Source organism: Procambarus clarkii, chromosome 42, assembly GCF_040958095.1.
Source record: "Procambarus clarkii isolate CNS0578487 chromosome 42, FALCON_Pclarkii_2.0, whole genome shotgun sequence".
Classification (NCBI taxonomy): Eukaryota; Metazoa; Arthropoda; class Malacostraca; order Decapoda; family Cambaridae; genus Procambarus; species Procambarus clarkii.
This window is the reverse complement of record NC_091191.1, coordinates 15,931,918-15,940,653: the sequence shown is the minus strand read 5'-3', so window position 1 is coordinate 15,940,653 and position 8,736 is coordinate 15,931,918. Positions and strand designations below refer to the sequence as shown.

The 8,736-nt window shown below is 58.0% G+C and overlaps 1 long non-coding RNA gene across 1 annotated transcript in view; it reads left to right on the top strand.

Moving 5' to 3' along the window:
- Positions 1 to 1,771: 1,771 nt before the first annotated feature.
- LOC138373386 (uncharacterized) overlaps positions 1,772 to 8,736 on the top strand; it is a 97,528-nt gene continuing 90,563 nt past the window's right edge. The window contains exon 1 of the long non-coding RNA XR_011231164.1: positions 1,772 to 1,887. This is a non-coding gene — a long non-coding RNA (uncharacterized lncRNA). The remainder of the gene's footprint in view (positions 1,888 to 8,736) is intronic.

The window sequence follows — 8,736 nt, the reverse complement described above, 5'->3', positions numbered from 1 at the left end:
AATCCTCATTAACACTTTATTAAGTGTTAATGAGGATGTTCATTACATTATATTCTTTACACGTTCATTACAATAAAAATGATCACCGACATAAGAGGACACTTGAGAATTGATGCACCCCATTGACAGGTTTGGGCGTGGACCGTTATTGAGTGAGTTGAGGTGCTTGAAAAGATATGACAGAACTAGTGAAACCACCGTGTTGCGTCCTCGAAACTCACAAACTCATTACAGTTGCTGCAAGTTTGTAAACTACAGCAAACGCTTACAGTCTGCTATAAAAGCCGGCCACAATTGCTTTGTTATATTTCTCTTTAGGGACATCTAAAACAATTTCAGACGCTGTAATTGTCGGACTTCCATGACGTTGGTCTTTCAATCCCACGTAAACCATAGAGATCCTTACAGTGGGAGGCGAACACCATGGAGATCCTTACAGCGGGAGGCGAACACCATGGAGATCCTTACAGCGGGAGGCGACCACCATGGAGATCCCTACAGCGGGAGGCGAACACCGTGGAGATCCTTACAGCGGGAGGCGAACACCGTGGAGATCCTTACAGCGGGAGGCGAACACCGTGGAGATCCTTACAGCGGGAGGCGAACACCGTGGAGATCCTTACAGCGGGAGGCGAACACCATGGAGATCCTTACAGCGGGAGGCGAACACCATGCAGATCCCTACAGCTGGGGGCGAACACCATGGAGATCCTTACAGCTGGGGGCGAACACCATGCAGATCCCTACAGTGGGAGGCGAACACCATGGAGATCCTTACAGCGGGAGGCGAACACCATGGAGATCCTTTCAGCGGGAGGCGAACACCGTGGAGATCCTTACAGCGGGAGGCGAACACCGTGGAGATCCTTACAGCGGGAGGCGAACACCATGGAGATCCTTACAGCGGGAGGCGAACACCGTGGAGATCCTTACAGCGGGAGGCGAACACCGTGGAGATCCTTACAGCGGGAGGCGAACACCAAGGAGATCCTTACAGCGGGAGGCGAACACCATGCAGATCCCTACAGCTGGGGGCGAACACCATGCAGATCCCTACAGCTGGGGGCGAACACCATGGAGATCCTTACAGCTGGGGGCGAACACCATGCAGACCCCTAGAGCTGGGGGCGAACACCATGGAGATCCTTACAGCTGGGGGCGAACACCATGCAGATCCTTACAGCTGGGGGCGAACACCATGCAGATCCCTACAGCTGGGGGCGAACACCATGGAGATCCTTACAGCTGGGGGCGAACACCATGCAGATCCCTAGAGCTGGGGGCGAACACCATGGAGATCCTTACAGCTGGGGGCGAACACCATGCAGATCCCTAGAGCTGGGGGCGAACACCATGGAGATCCTTACAGCGGGGAGTGAACACCATGCAGATCCCTACAGCTGGGGGCGAACACCATGGAGATCCCTACAGCTGGGGGTGAACACCATGCAGATCCTTACAGCGCGACGCGAGCGTCATGGAAAACATAAATCTGCAGGGAAGAAAGTTGTATATGAAACACAGAATGAATATTTAAGAGAACAGCTGCGACAGGTTTGGACGAGAGAGAGCGTGATGCAGTGAGATACAGATGTGTGTTATTTACCGACAACAGCAGAGAGTATTGTCGGGACGGCGAGAGAGGCTCCCCACTCGCGGCTCTCACCTAGCCAGACAAACCTTGACAATCAACCTTCAGGCTTTTAAACAACAATATTGTTGATGTTGTAATTGAAACCTTTGACTGAGTGTTTGTGTTGGTCTTCCACAGGAGATTCTCCGGTGTTCGTCATAACGGAAGGTAACGAAGGGGGCCACTTCTGGCTCCACCCCACGACCGGTCGACTCTCCCTTCGGGCGCCACTTGACTACGAAACCAAACAAGAGGTAAGGCTCTCTTTGTTTTCGTTTTGTGTTGGTGATACTCTCACCTCCTCTTCCTCTCCTCCCACTTTTCTCACCTCTTTTTTTCCTCCCCCGGCATACGTTCTATTGCAGTGTCCTCTTCCCTACATCACTTATCTCTTCCCAATTTTCTTCCCCCCTCTCCGCCTTCACTTCCCGCTTCTCTCCCCTCACACATCCATTCTGTTTGGTAGCGGTGAGGTTATTTCTTGACTTCTCTGTGACTTCGCTATCTTATATGAGCGTTTATCCGAGAGGGTTCTTGGCTTTGGTTACTCATGTTCTTTACGTAGTAAAATGAGTGGTTCATCAATTGTGGCGGTTCATCTATTGTGGTGGTTCATCTATTGTGGTGGTTCATCAATTGTGGCGGTTCATCTATTGTGGTGGTTGGTCTGTTGTGGTGGTTCGTCTGTTGTGGTGGTTCGTCTATTGTGGTGGTTCGTCTATTGTGGTGGTTCATCAATTGTGGCGGTTCATCTATTGTGGTGGTTGGTCTGTTGTGGTGGTTCATCTATTGTGGTGGTTGGTCTGTTGTGGTGGTTCGTCTATTGTGGTGGTTCATCTATTGTGGTGGTTCGTCTGTTGTGGTGGTTCGTCTATTGTGGTGGTTCATCTATTGTGGTGGTTCATCAATTGTGGCGGTTCGTCTATTGTGGTGGTTCGTCTGTTGTGGTGGTTCATCTACTGTACTCACCTAATTGTACTCACCTAATTGTGCTTGCGGGATTGAGCTTTGGCTCTTTGGTCCCGCCTCTCAACTGTCAATCAACTGGTGTACAGATTCCTGAGCCTAATGGGATCTATCATATCTACATTTGAAACTGTGTATGGAGTCAGCCTCCTCCACATCACTTCCTAGTGCAGTCCATTTATTAACTAGTCTGACACTGAAAAAATTCTTTCTAACGTCTCTGTGGCTCATCTGGGTACTAAGTTTCCACCTGTGTCCCCTTGTTCGTGTCCCACCCGTGCTGAAGAGTTTGTCTTTGTCCACCCTGTCAATTCCCCTGAGAATGTTGTAGGTGGTTATCATGTCTACTCTTACTCTTCTGTTTTCCAGGGATGTGAGGTTCAGCTCCTTTAGCCTTTCCTCGTAGCTCAATCCTCTCAGTTCCGGGACGAGCCTGGTGGCATACCGCTGAATCTTCTCTAACTTTGTCTTGTGATTAACTAGGTATGGACTCCAGGCTGGAGCTGCATACTCCAGGATTGGTCTTACATAAGTGGTATACAGGGTTCTGAAAGATTCCTTACACAAGTTTCTGAAGGCAGTTCTTATGTTGGCCAGTCTAGCATATGCCACAGATGATATTCTTTTGATGGTGGTGCACTGTGGTGGTGCATCTGTTGTGGTGGTTCGTCTGTTGTAGTTGTTCGTCTATTGTGGTAGTTTATCTATTATGATGATGTATTGAAATGGACCAATACACCTACCCTATGACACCATATGGTTTAACACTCTACCTGGTCCACCACACCACTTGTTGAACCATACAACCTGACCCACCACACCACCTGACCCTCCACACCACCTGACCCACCACACCGCCTGACCCTCCACACCACCTGACCCACCACACAACCTGACCCACCACACCACCTGACCCACCACACCACCTGACCCATCACACCACCTGAACCACCACACCACCTGACCCACCACACCACCTGACCCACCACACCACGTGACCTACCACACTACCTAACCCACCACACCACCTGACCCACCACACCACCTGACCCACCACACAACCTGACCCTCCACACCACCTGACCCTCCACACCACCTGACCCACCACACCACCTGACCCACCACACAACCTGACCCACCACACCACCTGACCCACCACACCACCTGACCCACCACACCACCTGACCCACCACACCACCTGACCCACCACACTACCTGACCCATCACACCACCTGACCCACCACACCACCTGACCCACCACACCACCTGACCCACCACACCACCTGACCCACCACACTACCTGACCCACCACACCACCTGACCCACCACACCACCTGACCCACCACACTACCTGACCCACCACACCACCTGACCCACCACACCACCTGACCCTCCACACCACCTGACCCACCACACCACCTGACCCACCACACCACCTGACCCTCCACACCACCTGACCCACCACACCACCTGACCCTCCACACCACCTGACCCACCACACCACCTGACCCACCACACCACCTGACCCACCACACCACCTGACCCTCCACACCACCTGACCCACCACACTACCTGACCCATCACACCACCTGACCCACCACACCACCTGACCCAGCACACCACCTGACCCACCACACCACCTGACCCACCACACTACCTGACCTACCACACTACCTAACCCACCACACCACCTGACCCTCCACACCACCTGACCCACCACACCACCTGACCCACCACACCACCTGACCCACCACACCACCTGACCCTCCACACCACCTGACCCACCACACTACCTGACCCATCACACCACCTGACCCACCACACCACCTGACCCAGCACACCACCTGACCCACCACACCACCTGACCCACCACACTACCTGACCTACCACACTACCTAACCCACCACACCACCTGACCCTCCACACCACCTGACCCAGCACACCACCTGACCCTCCACACCACCTGATCCACCACACCACCTGACCCACCACACCACCTGACCCACCACACCACCTGACCCTCCACACCACCTGACCCACCACACTACCTGACCCATCACACCACCTGACCCACCACACCACCTGACCCAGCACACCACCTGACCCACCACACCACCTGACCCACCACACCACCTGACTCTCCACACCACCTGACCCACCACACCACCTGACTCTCCACACCACCTGACCCACCACACCACCTGACCCACCACACAACCTGACCCACCACACCACCTGACCCACCACACAACCTGACCCACCACACCACCTGACCCACCACACCACCTGACCCACCACACCACCTGACCCTCCACACCACCTGACCCACCACACTACCTGACCCATCACACCACCTGACCCACCACACCACCTGACCCAGCACACCACCTGACCCACCACACCACCTGACCCACCACACTACCTGACCCACCACGCTACCTGAACCACCACGCTACCTGACCCATCACACCACCTGATCCACCACACCACCTGACCCACCACACCACCTGACCCACCACACCACCCGACCCACCACACCACCTGACCCACCACACTGCCTGGCCCACCACACTACCTGACCCACAACACCACCATATCCACCACACCACCTGACCCACCACGCTACCTGACCCACCACGCTACCTGACCCACCACACCACCTGACACACCACACAACCTGACCCACCACACCACCTGACCCACCACACCACCTGACCCACCACACCACCTGACCCTCCACACCACCTGACCCACCACACTACCTGACCCATCACACCACCTGACCCACCACACCACCTGACCCAGCACACCACCTGACCCACCACACCACCTGACCCACCACACTACCTGACCCACCACGCTACCTGAACCACCACGCTACCTGACCCATCACACCACCTGATCCACCACACCACCTGACCCACCACACCACCTGACCCACCACACCACCCGACCCACCACACCACCTGACCCACCACACTACCTGACCCACCACACTACCTGACCCACAACACCACCAGATCCACCACACCACCTGACCCACCACGCTACCTGACCCACCACGCTACCTGACCCATCACACCACCTGATCCACCACACTACCTGACCCACCACACCACCTGACCCTCCACACCACCTGACCCACCACACCACCTGACCCACCACACTACCTGGCCCACCACACCACCTGATCCACCACACCACCTGACCCACCACACCACCTGACCCACCACACTACCTGGCCCACCACACCACCTGACCCACCACACCACCTGACCCACCACACTACCTGACCCATCACACCACCTGACCCACCACACCACCTGACCCAGCACACCACCTGACCCACCACACCACCTGACCCACCACACTACCTGACCCACCACGCTACCTGAACCACCACGCTACCTGACCCACCACGCTACCTGACCCACCACACCACCTGACCCACCACACAACCTGACCCACCACACCACCTGACCCACCACACCACCTGACCCACCACACCACCTGACCCTCCACACCACCTGACCCACCACACTACCTGACCCATCACACCACCTGACCCACCACACCACCTGACCCAGCACACCACCTGACCCACCACACCACCTGACCCACCACACTACCTGACCCACCACGCTACCTGAACCACCACGCTACCTGACCCATCACACCACCTGATCCACCACACCACCTGACCCACCACACCACCTGACCCACCACACCACCCGACCCACCACACCACCTGACCCACCACACTACCTGACCCACCACACTACCTGACCCACCACACCACCAGATCCACCACACCACCTGACCCACCACGCTACCTGACCCACCACGCTACCTGACCCATCACACCACCTGATCCACCACACTACCTGACCCACCACACCACCTGACCCTCCACACCACCTGACCCACCACACCACCTGACCCACCACACTACCTGGCCCACCACACCACCTGATCCACCACACCACCTGACCCACCACACCACCTGACCCACCACACTACCTGGCCCACCACACCACCTGACCCACCACACCACCTGACCCACCACACCACCTGACCCACCACACCACCTGACCCACCACACCACCTGACCCACCACACCACTTGACCCACCACACCACCTGACCCACCACACTACCTGGCCCACGACACCACCTGACCCACCACACCACCTGGCCCACCACACCACCCGGCCCACCACACTACCTGGCCCACCACACTACCTGGCCCACCACACTACCTGGCCCACCACACCACCCGGCCCACCACACTACCTGGCCCACCACACTACCTGGCCCACCACACTACCTGGCCCACCACACTACCTGGCCCACCACACTACCTGGCCCACCACACTACCTGGCCCACCACACCACCCGGCCCACCACACTACCTGGCCCACCACACTACCTGGCCCACCACACTACCTGGCCCACCACACCACCCGGCCCACCACACTACCTGGCCCATCACACCACCCGGCCCACATTACTACCTGGCCCACCACACTACCTGGCCCACCACACTACCTGGCCCACCACACTACCTGGCCCACCACACTACCTGGCCCACCAGACCACCCGGCCCACCACACTACCTGGCCCACCACACTACCTGGCCCACCACACTACCTGACCCACCACACTACCTGGCCCACCACACAACCCAGCCCACCACACAACCTGGCCCACCACACTTCCTGGCCCACCACACTACCTGGCCCACCACACCACCCAGCCCACCACACCACCTGGCCCACCACACCACCCAGCCCACCACACTACCTGGCCCACCACACTACCTGGCCCACCACACTACCTGACCCACCACACTACCTGGCCCACCACACTACCTGGCCCACCACACTACCTGGCCCACCACACTACCTGACCCACCACACTACCTGGCCCACCACACAAACCAGCCCACCACACTACCTGGCCCACCACACTACCTGGCCCACCACACTACCTGGCCCACTACACCACCTGACCCACCACACTACCTGGCCCACCACACCACCTGACCCACCACCACCACCCGGCCCACCACACCACCTGACCCACCACACTACCTGGCCCACCACACCACCTGACCCACCACACTACCTGGCCCACCACCACCACCCGGCCCACCACACCACCTGACCCACCACACTACCTGGCCCACCACACCACCTGACCCACCACACTACCTGGCCCACCACCACCACCCGGCCCACCACACTACCTGGCCCACCACACTACCTGGCCCACCACACTACCTGACCCACCATACTACCTGGCCCACCACACCACCCAGCCCACCACACCACCTGACCCACCACACCACCAGACCCACCACACCACTTGACCCACCACACCACCTGACCCACCACACTACCTGGCCCAACACACTACCTGGCCCACCACACCACCTGACCCACCACACCACCTGACCCACCACACCACCTGACCCACCACACCACCTGACCCACCACACTACCTGACCCACCACGCTACCTGACCCATCACACCACCTGATCCACCACACCACCTGACCCACCACACCACCTGACCCACCACACCACCTGACCCACCACACCACCTGACCCACCACGCCACCTGACCCACCACACCACCTGACCCACCACACCACTTGACCCACCACACCACCTGACCCACCACACCACCTGACCCACCACACTACCTGGCCCACCACACTACCTGGCCCACCACACTACCTGGCCCACCACACTACCTGGCCCACCACACCACCTGACCCACCACACCACCTGACCCACCACACCACCTGACCCACCACACCACCTGACCCACCACACCACCTGACCCACCACACCACCTGACCCACCACACCACCTGACCCACCACACAACCTGACCCACCACACCACCTGACCCACCACACCACTTGACCCACCACACCACATGACCCACCACACCACCTGACCCACCACACCACCTGACCCACCACACCACCTGACCCACCACACCACCTGACCCACCACACTACCTGGCCCACCACACTACCTGGCCCACCACACTACCTGGCCCACCACACTACCTGGCCCACCACACCACCTGACCCACCACACCACCTGACCCACCACACCACCTGACC